The sequence below is a fragment of the Typopeltis vanoorti genome, chromosome 7, assembly GCF_054136105.1.
Source record: "Typopeltis vanoorti isolate ZY-2024b chromosome 7, IOZ_Tvanoo_1.0, whole genome shotgun sequence".
Lineage (NCBI taxonomy): Eukaryota > Metazoa > Arthropoda > Arachnida > Uropygi > Thelyphonidae > Typopeltis > Typopeltis vanoorti.
In genome coordinates this window covers 67,947,664-67,973,569 of record NC_143555.1, presented here as the reverse complement: position 1 = coordinate 67,973,569, position 25,906 = coordinate 67,947,664, and the positions used below count along the sequence as shown (strand labels likewise).

Sequence of the window (25,906 nt, the reverse complement as noted above, 5' to 3'; positions counted from 1 at the left end):
AACACTCACAAAAGACTGTAAACCCGTAGAGTATATTAATACCGTCGATGAGCTAACAGTTAGAAATCCGAAAATCCTGCTCTGGAAACCAAACATGTTTTTTTTTCGAACCATTTTAGGCGGTAGTCACACGCCGGCGACGATATTTGTTTAAGTGCAGTATATATATTGACGCGCAGCCTAGAAAACAGTTCTTCATTTTTGTGGTACAGTGATGTAACACACACTGTGTTCCGAAATAATTGATATTTCAGTATAATGTAATATTAATGTCCTACATTGTTCATATATATGGCGGTAGTGCAATTTTCCATCAGCTCTGAAGAGAGTTAATTCTTTCACGTACTTCGGTATGTTTTAGGAACGGAAGACTTTTGAGAACTTTAACAAAAAATCACTTATATTTTGTACATATTATTGAAAGCACATTTTCGAATCGTATGTTATCTAACCAGACTGCATCTGTATGATTAGCCGAAAACATGCCAGTTGTGGCATTATCCTGGTATGGAGATTGTTCCCATGGACATTGCTGGATCCTCTCATTGATATCATTGAAAACAGTTAGCGGTTAAACTCCACACTTTGACGACTAATTCTTGTCTTGTAATTGTTTGGGTCTGTTACCCTTCAATGATGACAGTGTCAGCCGATGATTTCAACTCTTCCAGCAAGACTCCTCTCTGTGTCGCAAGGATCGAATTTTGGTTCGAAGAGCATACCCAAGCATTCCGTGCACTCCCCTGGCAATTAATTCTCCCGATTCGAGTCTTAGCGAACATTTGTGGGATCATACGGAACACAGCATCCACAGGTCGACGTTAGTGCCTCTGTCTTTCACTGACGCCCGGGGACGTTATTCTGTCTAGTTACTCCAGAATACCTCTGAATACCTTCCGTCATCTAGTAGAGTTAATACCATCACGGATGCAAGGGGTATCTCAGCTAAAGGATGCCCACTGTGCTACTAGATAGAGTGACGAGTGTATATCTGTAATTTCCCATTGCAGATATAGATGGAATTATTAAATATAAAAGATACATATACGGTGTTTCACTTCCTCTGCTAATTGAACTTCTAATGCGGCTTAGAGAAAAAATCCATGTTTGATCTGTAGGATAGCATTTCTGGATAATTTCACCCTTTGCTCACCTATGGTGTGTGTGTGTGTGTGTGTGTGTGTGTGCGCGTGTGTGTGTGTGTGTGCGCACTCACACCACAAATGTGTCGCAGCTTAATTATCCTAATTGCTGAATACTTGAACAAAATTTGTTTATGAAAGGGGTAAGATATATAAAATCGACAGTGAACCATTTTAACGTTTTAAGAACAATAAAATCATTATGAATTATATTTTTCACAACGTTCTTTAAAAAGCCATTCATGTGCGTTTTAGAAGCACGGGCATGCAACATTAAGGCTCCTAATAGAAATTTATGGTTCATTTGCCGTGGTAAGAATGAAAGATGTTCCAAGATGTGTTATTGTCTTTCTGTTAATGTAGCCAGATACATTCCTGCGTAATCACGTCACGGTACTTGTCAGGTATTAAGTGTCCCATGAATTAAGCTTGTCCTAAACATCCGGCTTTCTAAGATAGGCGCTCACTCTGCCGATGGCATGAAGCTCGCTAAACAGCTACTTGACTATAAACATGTGTCCCCCAGGGTAGCTCTGATAAGTAGCAAGATTAGATGTTTCAAGGTTAGATGCAGCTAGTGTCATCAGTGTACTTGAAACTGTTGCGTTGCTACGGGTGAAAATGTCACTGAAGAATGTAATGTGGGTGTAGTACAGACGTCTGAAAAGTTTATTTGGCTGGAATTATGGCTGAAGCAGCTAAGTCTCTGAGGCAAGTATATTATATCTGTAACTGCGTGTGTTCTTCTGATCGGTTTTATCTGTAGTCACCTGTAGAATTTATGGCATTTGAAAATGGCATAACGAAAGCATCTTCTAACGTTATGTTGGCCTTTAGAATTAGGGCGGAAGAAACTAAAACAACGACGTCGAACGCAGAGAGTTTAAAAATACTGGAAGGTTCATCTTTATGTAATCTGATTAATGTGTGAAAGTAAATTAGATTTTCCGTCCACCTCCACCTGCAAAATGGGAGCTGTATTGAGCATGTCGGAAGCATGTCCCGAAATCCTGGAAGGGGATGAACAAACTCATAATTTCGAGTTTTTTTGATGTCTTGCACCAACTACTTAAATCACTACAACCACATTGAACCGCGAAGTATCAGAACCCCAGACTGCTTGACTTAATTTAAGTGAATTAGCTGGTATCATATGTAAACAGATTTGCTTTCCTTCCAGAAATTATTTTTCCCCTCTTAGGCAGATATTAACCGGATAACATTAACAGATAATAAGGCAATTAACAAATATAATAAACTCGCCTAGTAGTCTTAGTTGCTTCTCCCTTCATATTAACTAAACTATACCGAATTTAATTTTATCATAGCATTAACTACTGCAGTGTCTCTCTGCCTTAAATAAAATTAACCGATTTGCACAATCTCCTAATAATTCCTCTTTCAGTTTGCTCATTAATATCCTTGCTTAATGTCAAACTCTTCACCGTTATGAATTTTACGAACATTTTATGAAGAAAAGAGAACTTGGAACTTCTTAAGGTCTCTCTTTAATTCACAACGATAATATTCGAAAGTTGTGTTACTGCCTATGTGAGTGAAAAGGATATCACTAAATATCACCCATCTGCACACGCATTCGCTGTAATTGCAAGAAGCCAACTATGTGCATATTCTGCTATGAACTGCAGTGATATAATCAGTACTAGAATTCATATTCACCGTTGTAGGAATCTGTTATACCCCAGCAGTGTGTTATCCATACGTGCTCGCGGACTACTTTGAATGAAATGTTCCGTAAAGTCGTTCCGACTTAATGGGATAGAGAAAATGGTCCCGAATTAGCTCTGTCATCACCGCCATACTTTGAGAAGTTGTTTGACTAAGAAGTCATCTTTGGCTTATGTCTCCTTAGCATGTAAGACCTTTTTGGATGCTGATGTAAACTATAAGTGCTCGTATAGTTTTCAGGAAAGTTTTATTTTTATTTTGGAATGCTTTTCAGATTCAGTCTGCAGTAACATACAAAAAAAAGGCGCGTCCAAAGTCGTGAAACGTTTATCAAAAACAACGTTTTTCTTTTTCGAACAGCAAACTAACTATAAAAACTAATTTTTTGTAAAGAAATATTTACCAACACTTTGCATACAATAATATATTTACCCAGATTAGTTTTAAATTGATGTGCGTGCTATAAGATGTATAATTTGGATTAAGTTTTCCCTTTCTTTGCCGAATATTTAATTATTTGGTATTCTATTTACAATATGCGTTAAAGAATTTTAATGGCTTAAACACCGAGATAATTAAGAATAAAAGTTTAATACGGGCACAACTAGTTTCGTTGGTAAGCCTACTTCGTCAGGTATCCAAGTGCAAAGATATATACAAAAAAGACCGACAGAAACATTACACACTAGCAACAACAGCGCTATCAAAAATAAAAATAAAAAAACCACTACAGTTAAGTTCAAAATGGAATCCGCGCTTCAGTTCTAGTTGCATTTATACGCGTGCGTGTGATCTCGCGAGAACGCCAGCACTGAACAGCAGAGCTATGCGAATCTGGCAAATTGTAGCTAAGGTTGTTATTCATGTGGGCAGAATCGAGGGTGATTTCTTTTGACTCCAGGATACGTCTTTCAAGTTCATTGTAACATTTGTGAATATTAGAAGTTTGATAGCTGTCTATTTGGTGTTGGTGGCCTTCATCAGAGTTTACAGAGAACAAGACGTGGCTGGCGAGGGCACTGGCTCGGATTCTATTATAAGAAATGTCCATTTTACCCAGATTAATTTTAAATTGATGTGCGTGCAATAAGATGTATAGTTTGGATTAAATTTTCCATTTGTTTGCCGAATTTAATATATATATGTAGTTTTTACTGTTACATATTTTTCCTTCATTGACTCATTATCAAAATAACTTTTTCGTGATTTCTCAGTTGGTATGTGTGTGAACAAATGGAGATTGTTGAAATAATGGCGAATAGAAAAACTGAGTTGCAGCGGCATTCGCCCTTGGCGAGCATAATGTAAAGAAAACACGAGTTAAAATAACAAAGCTTTCCAATAAGCTGACACTGTAAGTGGCTTTCAAAATGCAAAACCATAAAGTTGGCAATGTAGGATAAGTTAGACTAACGTTATAGATTGATTTAACCAGCAGGCGACAGACAATAGCCTGTCTAGTCTCATTTATGCTAAGTGCATCAATTATGGCATGTAGTTAAGTCTAAAAATTGTTCGGGTGGAGAGGGGGGCAAACTATAAAAAATAACCTAAAAACTGTAAAAGATTTCGAACTTCTCTAAAAGTCAGTTTAAGATGGACTGGACTTTTTTATAACAGCTGTATTTTTCTGTTATTTGGCTATATTTTTTTGCTTGTTTCATTGGCTAAATCTACAAAACATTTGCGAAATACGTAATTCCAGTTTTTGTAATATTTATGTATTATTGTTTTGAAACGCTTGTTGCCATCAACTAAATTTATTAATAATTCGCTGAATTTATTAATAAGATTGAAATAATGTTATCAAATAAATGAAAAAAAATTATTATAAAGTATCATAGAACAATAACTTTTGTATACATAATTTAGCCTTAGTCATATAGTATGTTTTTGTTGGTATTGATGCATTTAGGTAAATTTAATTCCAGACGAATAGACCTAGACGCTCTTTTTTCCATTTCTATCTTTAACTATGATAAGATGTGAACAACGACTTTGCTTGCTGTAATAGAAATGAAAAGAGGGAAAAAAAAAGACAGATCCACTCACCACGATAAGTATTCTCTACTCGTGTGCGTAATAATGTACCACGGGAGTATTTATTAAATATACAAGGATAAAACTAAGTATTGAGACGATATTTATCCAAGGCAATGGAAATTCGTCTAGCGTTGAAGTAAACAAAAGCATTAGAGAAATTGTGAGAAGACAACAAACATCATTTACATATAATGGCTGTAGTAGCAATATTCTGCAGCATCTCGTTTTATCTATGGAAAGCATACACTCGTACTTCGATGCATGAATCCGTGAGTAGAATTTATAAGGAATGCTGCCTTTGGGATTCACAACATCGGTTATTATTCTGAGAATGTTTTTTTAAGGTCATGTAATTTGATTATCAAACAAATAACATCGTAAATGACCCATCCAATGTCTCGTATTTAATGCTTCGGGTATGTGTGCACATTTATTCTTGTGTTTTGATTAGAAAATGGGAAAGAGAATGGAACGAGTACTAAAACGAATACTTAAAGATCCCTGCCGGAATTAATGTTTTGGTAGTTGTAGATATATCCTCTGTTTTATGCTGTATTCGGACAAACTTTTTTTTTTTAAATTTAGTGTGTTGTGTAGACTAATTTAAACCCTGGATTCGTTGATCATGGTGCATCCATGCGGTGACAAGTGTACAGTAGCCCCCTTCGCACAAGACACTAATACCCTGTTAGATGATGAGCGACGGCTTTAATAAGTAGAGACCAGAAAGCACCGTGAATAACCTTCTTCCCAACTTCTTAAGAGTCCGTTTACTTCCGGACAAGAGAAATGGCTGTAATAAGCAGCTTGGCGCCTAACGCTATCACCTACCACGTGCTGTCATGCTGTGTTAATTGTACCCCATCCTCTGCTGATCTTACATAGCGACGAGGTCAGAACCTATTACATGCTATCGCTTGTGCGTTCTCTGATCACAGGTATGCGTGGCGCCATACACTAATAACAGAGAACGGCTAGGGACAGTAGATCGGACACTGACATGACTAATCGATAGTCCGCATCCAACCGGAAGAGATCTGCTGTTCCTTTTAATCTACTCTCGGATTTGAGGAGAAAAAACCGTATTCTTTCTTAGCTTTTAAAACTTCAGCGGTGATTTGTCAAGTCGTGCTCGCTTGGTAAAATTACACAGACATCCGCCTAACAACATTTCGAGATGAATTGCTTTCACTTTACCGAACCAAACGAATCCATAAAAGACTGTAGATAATCATTTGTACATGTTTACCATTGTGTGTGTTTGGACCATTGCATAAAATGCAAAATGCATAAAATGCAAAAAAAATGCAATCTCACTCTAAAAATATTTTTTGTAAACATATTTGGAAGTGAGGGAACAATCTCGCCATATTTGATCCAAAATAATAATTTGTCCTATTAGAAATTAACTAATTAACTCATCTTCTGTTTTGAGTTAGTATTGTATTACTTAGTAATACCCCTAACTGGGAGATTTTAACATAGAATGGGATGTTTCCAAATAAAACAAGCCTAGCCTACATGGCTCAGTTGGTATGGACAGTGCCGTTTGGTTGAAATGACGCGAGTTTGAGTAGTGTTGAGGACACGAAGACTTTTAATTTAGGGTGAGTTTTCCTTTTTGCATACACGGACGTGGAAGTTTTTTGCCTTCCCAGAAATTTGGATTTTTCATCCTGCAAAACAGACAACCTAGCGGAGGAACGCGCAGTTTACAGTAATTACGACAACTGCAACCCAAATACAACAGACTTTCTTTCAATCCCATTATTAATATATATATATGTGTGTGCGTGTGTGTGTGTATATATATATATATATATATATATATATATATATATATATATATATATATATATATATATATATATATACTTGAACCTTAAAAACGAAGTAGAGGGGACATTGTTAGCTTTTGAAATGCTTCTGGAAAATCAACTGAACTCATTGGACAGAACATATGACAAATGCACAAGTGCTGGAAGATTTTAATATCCCTAACTCAACAATTCTTAACATAATTAAAAAGCATCAACTCCGTTTGATTTGGTCACACTGTGCGAATGAAACCGGGTAAATTTAACATTAAATATTATTAACATAGCATCAAGTCCTTAGAACTGTATTGGACTTTCAAAACTGTTGACATAGGAAAGAGCTTGCTTTGGTCAGAGAACGGTGGAAGGCTCTTTTCCACATGGAACTCAATCAGTCTTGAGGACGGAAGAGAAGAGAGAGCACTAAAATGGACGTTTTCCAATCATCATACCAGCAATAGATTAAAAATAACTGATGATATAATAATAATGTTTAAAATGAATGAAATATTTTAAATGAATTTAAGCAATCTGTGCATAGAAAACAAACATGGAACTTTTCCAAATCACTAATAAGAAGGGTGACGAACTTACCCCGGGTGATGAAATTCAGCTGTCACCTAAATACATTTACAAACATCCCAAAGTCTAATAATTTGAGAAAAGGGGGGGGGTAGCATTATCTAGCTGTCCAACCAGGCTGGAAAAACGAAAAGACCTAAAAATGCTTTTCCCTTTTTTGAGATTGGAAACATTTTATTGTTAATTGTGTGATAATAAACGTTTCTGGATCTCATCTCGAAGTGACCAAACAGTATAATGGAACGTGAAGATTCTTTCTCCACGTACAGAATAATAATAACTATTTTATAATAAATAATTTGTTTATAATTAAAATGATAAAATAATTAATAATTCCGAAATTTAACGGAGTGATAAATTCTTGGAATAAACCGTAACTGAATGTGTTTTATTTATTTATTTATTTATATTTATTGCCTTTAGTTTTTATTTATATTTACTTTTTATTTATACTTTTTTTTTCTTACTGATTATGAATATAGTATAATTTGCATGTACTTGAATTTTGGTTGTTTTTTCTTTTTCAAATTTTTATAAATGTCAAGGTCTCACTTGTAGTTAAACATGCTCTAAACAAGTTTTCTTTTTAAATGTTTTGCCTTAAAATACACAGGATTCCCTTTGTTTTGATTCTAGTTACAAAATCCTGATTAATCAGACTGTTCTCGGTTTCCCTTATAAAAATATTAGGAAAACGATTATCCCTTGCAGACTATCATTAAATCTATATTTTAACCTTCGTACTGTCTTAATATTTAATTTATTAAAATTGGTTTCATTCTATTGGATTTCTTATAATGAATTTACATCAATTAAGTAACATCCTGTTTCTCTCTAAAATTTAAAACTAAGTTAAAAATATGATAGTAACAGGCAATGCATAATTCATTTAATGGAGCAACGAAGTAGCATTATTATGCAGTATATTAATATTTGATTACTTTTCATTCGAGTGTATGAAAGAACCTTATTCCCTTATAAGGTAAATATATAAAGTAAATACCTTAAAGGAACTAATAGAATTTACGAGTAAGTGATTAGCGACTTAATCATATCAAGGCTTGAGGGGAAAAGTAAACAGCGATTAAGATTATCATAACATAGTATATCCTCTCAGTTATTTCAGATATAGCAAGGAAAGTGGGACATTTCTATGTTTGCAGTTTAATAGCTGCTGGATTTAATCGTTCGAATAGTCACACTGGGAATGTTAGGTGATCTACCAGCATAGGAAGCTGATAGTCTAATTTGTCATTCGAATGACATAAGTTTAAGTTTATAATGCTATAAGTTTAAGCATTATTTGTAAATATCAAGCGGCAGTCAATAATAATTTATATTGTTAGCAGACTCTATTATAAATTGAATTTATCTTATGCAATAAGAATGAAATCGAAGTTTTTATTACGTCATACTGTGCGTTTTCATCTTTCGATCAATAGTTGGGCTTTGAGAGTCGGTATTTATTTATGTTCCGTTGCTGTTATGATAATATTATGTAGCGTTGTTTCGTTAAAAATGATTTCATTACAAAATAATGAAAGGATCTATAGTTGCTAATGCTCGCAACATTAGTGCGAATTGACCTTTCCTGAACTTTGTGTTCCTGATGGGGAGTAATAATGTTTAAACTGCGCTTAAAATGTGATCAATCACTATTTAGCAAAGAATATGTTCAGAACAGACATTAAGAGATATTTTTATTCTTTTTAACAGGCCATTTAAGTGTGCTTAGAGGCCTAAGTTCGTGGCCTTCATCCCCTGGAAGTAATTCAAATACACACTCTATTTTTCTTTAAGCGTACTTATGACTTTGGAAAGTTTTCCTAAAGAACTGCTTATATTAAACGAGTTATGCGACCGAAAGCCAATAAAAACAATTCTGTGTATCCACATTTTGTTTGCGGGTTTACTGCTGCAATTTTCCTTCACTAAGCCAGACCATTACATCCACTATTATCCTACTCCGTACAAGATCCTTCGTCTCTCTCTCTCTCCGGTATGATCACGTACACAGACGTTCACCGCGTCAAGATATAGGTCACGTCTTCGGTACCGACAGGTACATGCCGCATACTGCTCTATCACCGCATATTTTAAAATGCAAGGGCGCGCGCATTTCGCGAAGCCCTTACGTGGAAGAATGAAACTTAATGAGTTTTCTGTCAGTGGCACGTTCCGCAGGACTGTTCCGTAATTACAACGGTACCAGACAACTCGTGCAAGAAGTGAACAGGACGCAAACTCTTGTGATCTTGGTGAACAACAGATGGAGAATAGTAGCGGGTAGTACACTTGTGTAGCTTGTGACTCTGCAATAGGAATGTTTCTAGCAATATATGGTAGCCGTCAGCAAGTTTAATTTATTACCAAAGCTCTTCTTTGAAATAATTATCTTGGCTGTGATATTAGCTATAGTAACGATAAATGACGATAAATGTCACAATAAGTCTTACTTGTAAATTCCAAATGTTTATTATTGTTCGAAAATCAGTTATTTATATTTTTAGAAGAGAAGTTCACTTACTTATATTCGCTGGGAGACGTTATCACGAATTCATTCGTTGCACTATTAATCGATGTCACCGTTGTCTGTGTGCAATTGCCTGTCACAGCTGAGTAACTTGGCTTCTTAAAAAAACCCGCTTATTGCTTATGATAAGGCACGTAATCCTGTGTGCATTATTTACTCTGTCTGTAAATTGCGTGTGTTCTTCTGGTCAGTTAATAATTAAAGGAATCGTTTAATTATAAATGATGGGTTGTTTAACTGTGTTGATTGTCTCGAGTTCATTACGTGATGATTCTACTGTGAAATATAGTTTCTTTTACGGCTTCTTTTATAAATAAAAATCCTGTAAATGCTGACAAAACGAGTCAGCGCTTGAAATATTTCAACTGCTATTCGTATATTGGAAAGGCAGAGCAATTGAGAATTTTCTGAAGGCGCAAGCGCACCACTAGTCTCCTTCGAATTGCCAAAATTGTGATTATTGTTGTATTTTGCGGCCTGGCATTCGGAGAGAAACTGCTCCGCTCTCAACAAGCGAAAAATAACATCTTGTTGAGCAGGCGGATGTGCGGTAATCTCGTAAGGATGCAGGTGGGTTTCTGGCGAGAACAGAAGGATCGGGGGGAATATGAAACATTAAATTTTTATGGAAGAGAATGAAAAAGAAATTTAAGATAAGTTATACATAAAAGAAAACGACACAGGCTGCGTTTTCTTTCAGAATAGATGTATTAGGCTAGTTCTCCGCTGACAAATGTAGTAATATAAACCATTTTTACATGTTTATGTTAATTCTAAACATCAAAGGGTGTTATAGCTCCAGCAATAACAGTATTTCATGTTTAATACTTTAATATCGTTATCAAAAGCTCGGAGGAAAGAAGAAATTTAATAATTTAGGATTTGTAAGCTTACTATTTAGGTATCTTCTCCAAGCAAACATATGTAACTAGCCTGAAGTACTTTCAGTTATATTCAGATCGTAAATCTGATATATATCCCATTGTTTATTTCGTGTTAGGCTGAATGGCCTGTCACAGCTAAGTAACTTGACTTCATCAGAAACCTGCTTAGTACTTATGATAAGGCATGTAATCCTATGTGCTTTATTTACTCTGTCTGTAAATTGCGCGTGTTCTTCTGATTTACGGGATGAAAATTGGGAAAAACCCAATTGGGAAATTTTTTACTTCGATAAATTGTTTTTTTCCCAATTTTTTTAAATAAAAAACCTCTACCTCCATATGAGACCGGCTAACTCACCTTCAGTTGAAAAACCCTTATATGAAGGCTGTTCGTGTCCTAGACGGTCTTCGAACTTTACTCTTTCCAACTGAAGGACATTGTCATATACTGTTTATATATATATATATGTTATTGTGAAAGACCGATATCTGGCAAATGTCGACATTCTCCGGTGAATGTCAGCATTCACATACTCGCTTGGTGTATGTACGAAATATTTGCTAAATATCATTATTTCTCACTTACACCGGCAAATGTCGACATTCAGCATGCACTGATGGTAAATGTTGAATAAAAATATTTTTAAAGACAAAAATGAAACTTTTTAATATATGATATATGTCAAAATAGGAGAAATAATATTATGATGTATGTCAAAATAGGAGAAATAATATTATGATGTATGTCAAAATAGGAGAAAGGTTTGCTTTTACAACTGCATTTAGTCGTGGAACACTTCTTTTTGCAATTACAGCGTGTATAGCCTTGTCCTCCACTTCTCGAATTAGTTGCAGCTGCTTCTCTCAGCGGCATTTCTTGAGAAGAAATTTCATCTATGGAAAGTAACTTTTCTTTACAAATTACGAACTGATTACGGGTATAAAGCTGCTTGAGGGTACCATTTTTGTTTGCTAATTTATAAAAGTCGGAGTCTTCTATTCCAACAACAACAACCGCCAACACATTTCGGGCATCTATACGACCACGGTCGACATCAGGGACTTGTATTCGTACGGTATCACCAATTTGAGCAGGAGGAAATTTTCTTTTTGAGGTTCGTAACATTTTCGTTGCTTGCAGTAGAAGATTCTCTTTCGCGGCCGCTCTTTTTATAGAAATAAACGCGTGTTGTTCAGTCACGGCTTGATATGAAGACTTGGTAGGTTAGGTTAGGTTCTCGGCTTGTCGTTTCACAGTGTATTAAAAGGGGAGTAGAGTCAGCGGTGAGCTATAAGGGGCTCGCGCGAGCCCTTTGTTAAATTTTTCTCAAATTTGCGAGCCCCTTGTTCTTCTTGTTTAATAATCATGTAGAACTAGAAAATACCACCGTGGAATGTATATATGCTACTATAATTGCTACTTTAAATTCATACGGATTTTCTAATAACTATATAAAAAATAATTTCATTGCATTTTGTTCTGATGGAGCTGGTGTAATGTTAGGAAACAAATCAGGTGTTGCAATCAAACTTCTACAAAAATTTCCCAACGTTGTGATTTGGCATTGCACTCATCGTTTACACTTAGCATTAGACGATTCGATAAAAAAACATTAAAGAAATAAATCATTTTGAAATATTTATGGATAAATTATGCTTTTTATCATTAATCACCAAAAAAATCAACGAGAATTAAATACGATTGCAAAAGACCTTGGTATCGAAATTTTAAAGATCGGCCGTGTGTTTGGCCCACGATGGGCAGCTTGCAGTTTACGAACGGCTCTTGCTTTGTGGAGAAATTACCCAGCTTTATGCAAGCATTTTGCATGGAACGATAAATATAAGGGCTTTTTAAACCGACTTCTCAATTTGGAATTTTAAAGATCTAGCATTAATGATTGATATCCTACAGGAATTATCATATCTGTCAGAAGCTCTACAAAGTCGAATATAAGTATTATAAGGGCTAAATTAGGCTTTTTTTTGCTCGACGATGCGAGCCCTTTGTTAAAATGTTTATAGCCCACCACTGAGTAGAGTGGATTTTTTTATTGACAATCCCACCCACAAATGGGTGTAAACATATTATTACGGCAAGTGGGGCAAGGGTTTATATAATTCGTAACTTCTGTTGTAGATGCTAAATATGGCATTCTGCCAAGCGCTTCAGGCCTCAGATATGTTGGCCAAGCTCTTAAATAGAACAAATCATCGTTTGAAAAAAAAAAAGAAAAAAGGATTGGGGATTTGTTATATTGATGCAATATCATTTCCCATGGCAGAGGCCCAACTCAAACTTATTGTCTGCAAGCTAAGCGTGAGAAATAATTGCTGCTGGTATATTAACTTATATATATATATTATTATATTATTAATAATATTAACTTTTTTTTCTCGTATGATTCAGGGACTGCATTGCCATATGGCGCTATGATCGATTTTTTAAATGACTCTCACTCATAAAAGTAAACCTATGGTATATTAGTACCTTGGAGACTCATCAGTATGTACATTCTTCACTATCTGAAACCTACAAATTAATTTGTAATCAACATTCTTGTTCCACACAACAGATTATTTTAGCTAACGATACTCTTGGTCTATTAATGGTATCTGACTGATTTGGCCAGTTTTATCTCTGGCCGTTCACTATGTGTCATGGTGAATGTACTGACTTTTACCCAATCCCTTTCTCTTATATGACTTTCTCTCACCAATTTCAAATACTTCCCAAAGTTTTGATGATGATAGTACACTTCACTCTTCCTCTTGACTTAATAAAACTTTTAGTTCTAATGATTTATGCGTGAAGGTTGTGTATAACCAATCCCCTAAATAAACAGCGTAGCGATTAAAATTCTCCAGTGTAGTGAGGAAACTTAGTAAACTTGTGAACTTTAGCCATTTCAAAACGATACATCCTGCCTTTTTTTCTCTAAAGAAAGATTTCTTTTGTTCTGATTTACACCTCTAAATTTTCTTGGAACAATGCCACAACTATGTTATATGGATAGTCTCGTCAGCCTCTCCAAAACGTGGTTCTTTTCCTTTCAAAACACCACTTCTCACCGATACAATTTCGAACGCTACATAAATTCCAAATCAGACCCATCTTAGAACATTGTCCTCACTCTTTCTCGTGTGAGATGGAGTGGATCAAAAGCCTCCCAAAAAATGCTTGTTGTGATTCAGAATGGGACATTCCGCAGAACAGAATATGCCTTTCTCATAAACTAGTTCAATGACTTTCTACCTTATATGGTCTTTTCTTTATCGATTCTCGTGGTTCCTACACCGACTTATGTGAACTATACTGCTATATTTAGACAAACAGATAGATCTCGAAAATTGACTCTATATATCAGTATTCTGTTAATTATATATATGTGGGAAAGAACTTGTGGACTTCGAAAGAGCTGTTATTATTGGATGCCATATCAGTGTTATACCGTTTTGTGAGATTGATGAAAGACATCACCCTAAATCAATTGTAGGCAACATTATCAGCCGATGGATATGTGAGAAACCCAATACAGCTAATAAATGCGCTGGAAGGTCAAGAATAAAAACAGTAAGGAATCAACAGTAGGTGATCTGAAACCTTGGCAAGTCCGATGTGGAGATGGATCAACCAGGCGTCCGAAGAAATCTGTCAAGATTAATGTTAGTAGTGTGTTACTACATAAAGAGCTGCATATTCTCATTTTCTACGGAAGGACAGCTTCGCGTAAACGAAACATCAACAGCATTGGTGTAAGGAACATCTTGATTGCTCCTTGGTTTGTTGGAAGACGCGTGGTATGGAGCAATCCCATCTCTAATTTTGACATTAACTAATGACATTATACCCTTTTCTGATCGACAGGCTAGGGTGGCTGTTTAGAGATGCTTGGAAAACGCCTATACGCAAGTGCATAGCCTCAATTATGAATTTTGGGTGGAGTTATTCAAATTATTTGTAGTTATTTCTCCTAATGTGGATTCGGTGGGTTCTTGTTTCTCCTAGTATGGATTCAAACATTATCCGAGTTTCTTAAAAGGTGAATGCGATGGATTATGAGAAAGCTTGAGTAACCTATACAGAATCCCTATCTCAGATTGATAAGAAAGCTTTAGGACGAGCTTAAATGTTGGGTATGGATTCCTAACAGTCTGACCAAACGGCGGAACAAACGGACTACCATAACAATATAAAGGGATCATGTTGAAGGAAGAATGGACCAAAATATCATATTGCTACAGTCTGATGAAGAGTATAGCTAGACGGATAGAAAATAAGATCACGGCCAAAGGATGGCTGACACGCTATTGAGGTGCATGCAATTTAGCCTCTTTGAGGTATAATGCTGTTTCAATATGGTGTATGTGCTTTCTCAGAAAGACCTTTCGCTAGCAATGCATTAATTCAGCATTGTAGGTTTGGAGAAGGGAGGAAGGTATTCTTTGTAACATCTTCATGTAATAGATAAACTTTCAGAGTGAATCAAAAATTAGAGGGAGATATATTCAATCAGAAGGCTGAATATAAAACACATCTATGTAAAAGACGTTCATTCTCAATATACGTTGCACCGAAACCATGAAAATATAAAACCACATCAAGTTACATTAAAGTACGCCAAAACTATAGAATACATATGTAAAGTTTATATATGTACAGTTTTGGTGTATCTCAATGTTTATAATATAAACATTGAGATACACCAAAACTGTAGAATACAAAAATAAAGTGAACACTAGAATAGCTGAAATCTGGTGAATGCGATGTCTCCACCATTCCCCATTAGATCTCCATGCAAATTACGGAGGGGGGGGGGATTCATTTCGCTATGTTGCTGGAATTTGTTTTGAGCAGACGGAAGTATGCCATTCGCCACTGAAGGGATACATGCATAAGAACCAATTTATCTTTTGGTAAAAGTTCCTTATTATTGGTTGCCGTCAGTGAAAGCAAGAATTCTCAACACTTCTGACAGTGTGATGTATCGTCAAATTACTGAGTGTTGGTCGTGAGGTCATTATCTGCCCTGGTAGTAATGAACTGCTTTATCTTTCTCAAGTGGGGAAAGTTATTCCCAGGAACTACTGATCTTTCCTTCTTTTTTACTTATTGCGAGATGAATTAAAAGTTTTTAACACTTCGTGCTCACCAGCTCAAGACAATCACTCCATGAAGTTCAACACGTACAAAAACAGGTTGTTTAAGACGAAAGTACTTAAAACGCCACAATGTCTGAAATTTCATACAATCAAAATAATTCTTTGATTGTATGGCAGGTTATTTCAAACAGTAAATAAAAATATTACTTTGTATTCTTTGCCGTGATAGAAATATTAAAAATACCTTTCACTGTGGTATTCGATGGTAAACAATTGAGCATACTCTTATTGTTCGGTATACCACACTTTTATTGTTGAAATTGTCATTGCTTATTTTTGCCGTTATAGTTTTCCTTCTGTGAAAGTTTTCGCTGTGATAGACTTTTTTTTGCCTATGTTTCGCCGAACTTTACCAAATTAATGTTCAACATCATCATCATCACCACCATGATCATCTAACGTGTAACTTCACCAATTGCTTCTTTCAATAAACGGAAAGAAAATATGTCTTTCTAGTATATAGAATGCTTCATGTTACTTATAGTGCAAATGCTTATTGTTATGAGAGTAGTAAGTATTACTACAGACTAACCACTCTCATATAATTATTTCATTTCCCTTTAGGTTTCAAGAGCATCCTAGATCTATAAGCATAGACTACCAGAAACAGTAACTCTTATTTCAAATTTTAAATTCTTAATGCTACTTTATGGCATTATTCGAAGTTCTTAATAAACTTTTGCAGCAATTTCATTTGTTTCCTCAAGAAGATTCCCCTTAGCTAACTTCGTTATTTTTATTTCTTCTTCTTCTTCTAAGTACAGTTTTTCAAAGTGATTTCTTAGCAACTTACGTGAAAATCACTTTCTTTTAATGCGTTTCTAAATGCATTTGCGATGAGATATCGCAAAGTCACTGAAGAAAGTTTTCTTAATATAATATAATATATAATTTTCTTTATAATATTTCTCGGTGAATTTTAAAGATACTTTTGCAACTTTCAAAAATAGGTGCAATCAAAGTTAACAAGATTCGGGAATTCATTTATAATAATATTAATGGTACAGTAAAAACCATTCAACAAGATCATCTTCAAAGCAATCACTCCTCGTCTACTGTTGATGCTGCGAGCCCACTAGCTTTTTCACATCTGGAAACAGTACCGGAATTCATTATAGAGATAGCGCCTCGGTGTCGCAGTTGTTAGCGACTCATTTTAGTTGGAAGGAGTCGAATTGAATTCCTTTCGTAACAAAAAAGCGATTTTCCACTAAATGTACATTAATTGTGGACCATTATCTGAAGTTTTTTTTCCCTCCGCAGTCAAGTGTTTTTCATCAGACATGCTGAAGTTCACCAACCGATTGTGGGACAGCACATTGACGAAATTTCTGTTGAATTCCTTCTAAATTGTTGAAATGACACCCCTTTCAATTTTATGTTCATTTCAAGAAACGAAAGGCAGAAGGTGCTAGATTGGAAGAGTAAAGAAGGCCACTAGAGCAATAAATCAGATGTAACGGTGAGCATTACCATTTTCCACAAAAAAACTGACACATGGAGAAAGGCAGAATGAACGGGTTCATTATCATGGTGAAGAACAAAATTGCTTCTTTTCAATTTTTGAGATTCCTTTCGTTATGCGTCCTCTCACAACCCTCATTAAAATTATTCACGAGATGTTTCATTCTCAGTTTGGTTCTGCAGAACAAATTCTATGCAAACGATTCCATCCACATCGAGAGAAAAAAAATGACAAAATGCTTTTCACAAAAATCGTTGTCACTTGCAAAGCTAGAATTATTCGACGGAGAATTGGGATTTTCCCCCGTGCGGTGGTTTTATGATCGTTTATTGATCTCCTCCAACGCTTTCGTCTGGATAACTCATACGCATATTAGCACAAATTACGAAGTTAAACTGGTATCCTCCCTATATCAGGTCTTAAAATTTTTGAGCCTCACAAATAATAAACAAGAAGGGAAAACAATTGCTGATGTTTCAGAAGAGTACATTTGTAGTTGGTAGTATTTAATTGTATGCAACGGAATTACAATAGCTTGATGAGCATAATTAGTTAAATTATTTCAAAAAATAGCTCGTTTAGCATTTTCTGTCTGATAAATAGATATGAGCATTTTCAGATTCCATGTCTTACAGACATAAGGGCCTCTGTTACAAATCACAGTAGCCCTTCATAAAAGCTAATACTATGGTACTGCATACAGTAAGTTTATTTGTTCCTTAAGAACACTGAAAACTAACAGTTAAAGGTATCAAACATTTTATTTATTACTCTTTAATAAGAATAAAGATTTGTTTTGTCTGAACATAACATAGCAACAATGTTCGCTGAATGGGTTAAAACGAATTTACCATTGTGGCAAACAATAAACAATTCCAGACGATTGTTTGGAGATAACCATTCAAAATGTAATCCTGTTAATAATGTGTGCGTGGAATAAATTCCAGCCAATAATGAATTTCACTGACAATTTAATCCTTTTAATTCTCAACAGCAGTTTGGTGGCTGCTGTAATAATAATCTCACATAAACACTCACAGACAGATTAATGAAGTTCGGCCACGATCAATCAAAATTAACGAGAAGTCTAGAAGTTCATAGCTTCATAATTAGCTCACTACGGTCTCTTGGCATTGTTAAATCACCTAGTAACACCCCCTGAATTTGAATAACCACCGCTTGGCATAAGCGTAAACATGCCATGCCCATTTTGTATCTCTCTCTCTCTCTCTCTCTCTCTCTCTCTATGCGTTCAAGCATTTCGAAGGACTATTTGCTTTTCAGTCAACCACGTTATCTTTTATATGTCATCTCCTAACCTACTTTCACATCAAAGGTAATCGAAATGTGCTTGGCTGAATTTCTTTGATAAATTGCACGTTGCAGCCTTATCTTGTGCGTTAAGGATACGTCACTGTACCTTGTTGTGAGCCTGTAAATAATTGGACGCTTCCTATTAATAGAGATTCAGCCTTGCTTACTGGATGTGGTGAAACTGAATGATTCAAACTTCTCTAATTAATCAGCAGTGCTCTTCGGTAAAAGTTTGCGTTCAATGAAGGGAATGTTATTTATTCAGTGTGTTACCTTCGAATGGTAAATTTTAATGGAACACGTTTTACCATTGTTAAATCGTTTCCCCACCTGGTGGTCGTTTTAAGTAAAAATGTAGTTCAGTTTTTTTTTTCTTTCTCATGGAAAATATTTCTTATATTCCTTAAAACCCTTTTGACCTTCTCTCTAATGTCGAGAAACTTAGGCATGACACTCAGTGTTCTTTTGGATTATAGTGTCGGTTGAAAAATGACAACTAATATATTGTGGTTGCATTTTATCAGCATGAGGACTCCCAGAACAAGCCTTTTTTTTTTTTTGTACGTAGTGCTGTGCTGACCAGAAAAGAGACAGCAGATAGAAGTGGTACAGAACTTTGACGTCTCTATGACTATCGTTTTAATGGACTTTTGCTGAATTCTCTATGCCGTCATGATTTAGTGCGTGTCTTCTATTTTTTTTTTTTCCCGCTTGCCGTCAGGATGTTATTGAGAAAGAACAGAGCGGCTGTCAAACAGCAGACCATCAAAGTTAGGGGGGGGGGGGAACCTTTAAGAATTGACCTGTATCAAGAGAAGGAGAAACTTCTGTTTCATAAAAATAGGAATAATATTTTTTAAAAAATAAAGATTTTTGATTGTTACTTACGTAGCGTATCATAAACAAGAAACGTTTTTTGTATACAAACAATTGCATAAATTCGATTGGCTGTAATTATCCCAATTCAATGCATACAACGTTTTGCAACAGACTCATGTCCAACAATTTACTACCATTAGAGTGCGTCACATGCGAGTTTCAATAATGCATAATAAGAGGTGAACTGATTACCAAAGAAGTAAATATGGGGTATAGGACTTTGGAGTGTTAATAAATTCCTTGAAAGATAATTTCTTAGGCAAGATATGTAATTTTATATTATACCAATATTTGCACATATTATATTCGATAAATTATTACCGAATATACTTCATTTCAAGAGACTTTTGGCCTCTTCAAATGAAGTGTTGAGTTTCTTCTTTGGCTTAAAGATACCTTGGACAGCTGATGTTTTTTAATCAGCCTTTTTTCATTATTTTTAAATTATGCATAGCTCAAGTAAAGTTTCTAGTAGTTTACTGTAGCTTAGTGGAGTATCTTTGAACAACAAGTTGCTTTGTGATATTCTCTTATGTCAAAACGTATACGGTAATTCACAGGAGTCCATTAACGCATATCCAAAATAGAATAGTAAACGTCCACCTTTATCACTCAGGTCCATGTTTCACAATAATAAATTGCTACCAAGGGATGTCTTCATGCCCGCATGTCGGCCCTCGCATTTCTAATCCATTACGCTAACAAACCCTTGATTTAGTGCTTTTAAATAAACAGTCGTGAATTAATGTTCCGGGTTACTGGAGAGTAAGATAGGTAGGTTGCTAGAATTTATGAGAAGGTACTAAAGCGTTCTCAGTGGGTCATAATTAGTATGTGCCAGATTTTGGATGCAGTTATAGATCAAAATCTGCTGTGTGGCAAAGAATCGTATCGTATATATCCACTTTAATAGAACTTTATCTCGGGACATTATTACGCTAACATCGTTCTCTTTGAAAAAGTAATGATTCTGAAATAAGTTATTATACGCTTGATTGGATTTGATCAGTCTGCTGCTGCGTTAATATTTGATCGGTATTCTGGATGTTTCTAGATAGAAACTAGTCCAACTAAAGGCTATATTATATCATTTGAAAACATATTGCACATTTTTTGAGAGGGGTGCATCATGTGCTGACACTTCAACATTATGTAATTTGATCATAACGATGAAGCATAACATTTCGGTAGAATAAAGTTAAGATTAGGAATAGCTTAATCACACTGGTAGAAAATTAGGAAGCGGAAAATCTCCGACTTGGTGTTCTGAAATTAAAATTCTCTCTCTCTCTCTCTCTCTCTCTCTCTCTCTCTCTCTCTCTCTCTCTCTCTCTCTCTCTCTCTCCTGCACTTTTAATGCTTCAGACGTTGTGGCTGAAATTAAATGTCATAGGAAATAAGCCCGAAACGTGTTCAGATTTACTTTAACACTTTAATCATAAGCCATTACTGACGTTACTGGCACGGTAGCTAAGAAGTGGCCAGTCATGCGGATGGAAATCATGCGACCGATGTGTTGTCAAATGTGAAAGGCTTTATATGTTTATTTCCCCTTTAGTCTCCCCTGAAATAAATTCTTAATTTATTCTTATGTATAAAAACATACGGAAAGATTCTCTGCTAGTCACTCTTGTGACTCTTGCACTGGCTGAATTCGAGGAAATGCAAAATTCATGAATGGTAATTTTGAATTCACTTCATGCAGAAGACAGAATCATTTCTTGTTAAAGGGAAAAGGTTTAAATTATTATGCTGCATCCTTCTTTCATAAAATTTCTCTTCTGATCTCAAGGGATTTGTTTGCATAATGTATTCACTGCATTTGACATGGATGCATGCATGTGTGTTGGATGTATTTTGATTTTATTAGATTACAGGGAGCTGGGAAGCTGTTATTTACCAGACACAGATTTTAATATGGAAGTTTTCTTGCTTATGTTTGGTATTTTATTGTTTTTGTATTGGAACTAAAGCCAAAACTTACGTTCCGATTAAATTTTACTTTAGCTGATCTTTTGACACATAAAAATAAATGCCAAAATAGAATAATTTTGAATGATAAATCAGATCTGAAAGCTATCTTGCAACATAAGTTAAGTTTTTAGAAAACAGGACTAGGTTACAACCACTTAACATTTCTCAAAAATCTAAAAGTTTCATTCGATCTGAATTCCTCCGTCACTCGGCGTTTTTCGGCAGCGATTGATCTTTTCATTGCGTTCAAAAAGTAATGAGCGTCTACAATATGCATAATTTCCCTGAAGGCCTGGGAGCAGAAAGAGAAAATAAACTTGGATTATCTAGCCATTAACTTAGTTAGGATACTGAAGTGCTGTATAGGATTGCAGTCTTTTTATGGGTAGAATTGTCATTAAAAAGAAAATTCGTCATGGAGGAAATAAAAGACATCTCGGTAATTGTTGTTGTTGTATTCATCCTCAAGTACAAATTGCAGGCATTCTTTTTCTTCTTCGATTCATTATGATGTAACCAACGTAAAGATCATTTATTACTATCATTAAAGCAAATTCTGTCCGTAATGAGAGGTACCCCATTGGCTGTTCGGGATTACATAAACTACTTACCGCGAATAAGATTTTGTGATATTAAAATGGTGGACTTATAGCCAAATGTAAAAAGAAACTTAAAACTTTTGAAAATTGCCAGAGAGTTGATGAGAATGTAACTTTTGGCATTGGAGTTGCGTGGGTATGCACTACTTAAAAGATATTAAGATAGATAAGATATTTTGTGATTTTGTTGTTCAGGTCTTCATGGTTGTTTTTCCCTTGTGTGTATTTGTGTGGTTGCTTAAACACCGCTTTCTGGACCTGTCAGTGACCTTTGAGGAGGGGCAGTTTAGTTTTCTTATAGGAGGGAAAATCCAAGTTTTATTTTTTTTAATGATGAAATTTTCCATGTGCTTATGGCATACCTCTGTAAAGTTTTTCAAGTGTCATTTCATAAACATTTTTTTCAGGACTGGATGGTTAGGGTATGATTTCTGTTAATAAAGGCAAAACATATCCGCTGGCCAAAGTATGGCAGTGCATCGTGGAAAGCTTTGTGCTAATTTCTGGCAGAAATTTGGTATGATATACTCTTCCATCAAAGTTAAAGTTCCACTAATAAACAGTAACATCAACCTAATCATGCTCGAATTCTGTTCCATTTCATCGTACAGATGTTCTGTTGGGTGGCGATCGGAACTCTGTACTTACCGATACAATCTGTCATTGTTATTATTATTATTTTCTGTGTGTGTGTGTTAATTATTGTATGACATGGAGCGTTAACATGTTCGAAGCTTTTGGGGTAGGTATACCATAAAATTGCTAAAATGTCAGATACGTCCTGTTGTCAAGAATATAAACAGGGCCTAGCATTCATGATTCCGCGCACTTTGACCAGTAGACCTAATCTTTACAATTAAATATCCAAATTTCATCGTCAATATATATATATATATATATATATATATATATATATATATATATATATATATATATATATATATATATATATATATATATATATATATATATATATATATATATATATATATATATATATATATATTTTATGGAGCTCTTCCATAAAAATTCATGGTATACATTTCTCTCTAACTCTCTCTACATGTCTCTGAAACAATTATGGGACTGTTTGTGGCTGTTCACATCTCCACATATAGATTAATTAAGGAGTTTGTTGTAAAAGCCAATCTTCTAAAGGAGCATTTATTTCTGTCATCAGTATTTAGGTATACCCAGTCATATTTTTGAGCTTATTATCACCTGTCGCTTTCCATTTCTTTAGCACGTTGCGAGCCTTATACTTGGAGATTCTTTACTGATGCAATAATGCATACAGACATTTTTCCTAAATGACATCTGGCTATCATTGCCCTCTGAAAATGAAACTCTTTCTTGTATGCAGCATTCTACGAAAGATCTAAATTCCAAGTCAACCGCTGATCTTAGTCGGGTACAAAATCTACATGTTGCAAAAGTGAATATCAACTTTATTAGACTGTGACGTTTAATAGGATGTGTAACGCTTTCCAAGACTGGCGACAAAAACAATAAAATATTATAAACCACGATTGTCAGTATTGTAGATCATAAACCCGAACGTTAATCACGAAGTAATATTTTGCACTGGGAGTAAATAAATGTTGCATGCACTTCAACAAATGGATCCAACCCTATGAGTGGGCATCAAGTGGGGCATTTCTCCTGTGCTTCAAATGTAAAAGGCGTTGATTTACAGAAATCGATTAAAGCTCCAAAAAAGCTTACCGCAAACCTTTACATCATCATTCATCAAGATTAAAGACAGAGACGGATGGGAATATGAAATAGATTTGCAGATGGCTTTATAAAATTCCTCTCCCAGGCTGCTAAGACCTGTGACCTTTCCTTTATCTACAGTTTTTTAAAGCAGTCGTCACTCCTTCTAGTGTGATCTTCTGGTAAAATAGTATTGTACCATTCGACATAGTTGTTGGCTTAAGGCAAGTTTCAGAGTATTTGTTACCAGCGCAAATAAAATTGTTGTAAATATATTGGACATGTTGAAAATGCCTGTTGTTTCATTGTTAATTCACTCATTGCATCCTCTTCCAGCGACTTAGTTAATTTGGTTGAGCATTTTTGTAGAGAGCTATCGATGGAGACTGTGGATCAGACGATCTCACTTTGAAATCATATTCTTCCACTCTTTTATGCATTCTATATAAAACTTCTACGCTGATTTCTTCTACAATCAGCATAAATTCTATATCTGTACCATTATTTCGGAAAGGTTCTTTCTTTTACTCAAATGCCTTTTTCAACAAAAGGAACAACTTCATAAATATTTTAAGCAAATATTTATGAAGGAGAGATTTGAGGAAATTGTTTCATGTGAGCTTGTTATATTCTAGATCGCAAAAGACCTCATTTTCAGTAATAACTCTCAACGAATATGGCTCGTTTATCGAATGTTCTGAACAGACATAATGGAATGCGATTCATGATATCATTAGTATTTATGCCTTCATGTCCATTGAGTAATTCTGCTTCCTTCGGGGAATCTCCTTGGATATTAGTTTTTTTTTTTTTTACATCTCAGCATTTTTAATGTCTTCAAAATACTCCAGTAGATATCCATTAATCTGCCTGTATGAATGATAGGTGTCGTCTGGTTGCAAATTTAGATTTGTTATGGCTCTGTTCCCTTCCCCCTCTTTTATACTTTCTAGAACAGTTAAACATGGAACTGGTTTACATCACCATGGTACTTCGATGCCGCTCCTATTGCTGATCTATTTCTCTATCTACTACCAACTACAAGATATTATCCTCATTATCAATAACAGGTTCAAAATAGAAATGACATAATTAAAAGAACACAGGCGTGTGGAATTGCAGGCTGAAACAATCTTTGCAGTGAGTTTTCTTTAGTTCTCAACCAATTATTCATCATTACCCAGACAGTGAAAATAGGGAAAATTAGTTGAGTACAAGCAGCCTAACGTAAGGCTCTAATGTACTTAAACTCTCCCACTATCAGTGCAGTCAAACACACATATTTTAAAGCAAAAATGCCATGATATAAAAACATTGTACTAGTAGAAAATCTGTAGGAGTAGCTCATTAGCAAACTAACATAATATCATAGCATTAAGAACTGTGTATTGCCCTGTCACTCACTAACCTTCTCAGTAATCCGCTAACAAAAAAAACCCTGTGGGTACTTATCAATGGAGAAAATCAGAATATAAGAGAGTAACAACACCCAGCTGCTTGTTTTCCCTCCTCCACTAAAATTCCAACAGCAGAAATTCCTACTGTACGGGGCGAAGACTGGTTACAGGACGATAACAGGTTATCGTCCTGTAACTAATGATGTGTTACCTAGACTGCTTTCCCTAAGTTGCTGTTAATACCATCGTCTCTAGGACAAACGATCGAGCCTCTGGGAATGAGCTGGGAGCAGACAGGGAGAAGCTTACTCACTCACTAACCCTCTCAGAGCATATTGGCATATCATCGGTGAAAGTAGCTTTGAGTGCAAAGCTGCTTTCTCGGATACAAATCACCTTTAGGTTATACATGCAAAATGTAGCAATCTCTAGGTATGACAAAAACCTTAAGGCTGGGATGAATGCTCCAGTTCGAGTTTTTGATACAGGCCAGAACGTGTTCTGTTCTTAAATCAGACTGCGATTTGAGTCACTGTTAAAAGTAATGAAGGAAAACGTTGATAATTTCTTGTTCTGTACTAAATACATCCTACAGGGATTCGGTTTGTGTTGCTTTGAGTTACGGCCGAAGCAACTAACGCTCTAAGGTTAGCGTATGCATGTGCATGCGTGAGGAAAAACCCTGTCACCTCCGTGTGAGACACTATAA

General features: G+C 35.4%; 1 protein-coding gene across 1 annotated transcript in view; it reads left to right on the top strand.

Moving 5' to 3' along the window:
* The window catches only part of LOC150104747 (uncharacterized), a 157,434-nt gene that overhangs the window by 93,641 nt on the left and 37,887 nt on the right, over window positions 1-25,906 (top strand). The window lies entirely within an intron of this gene.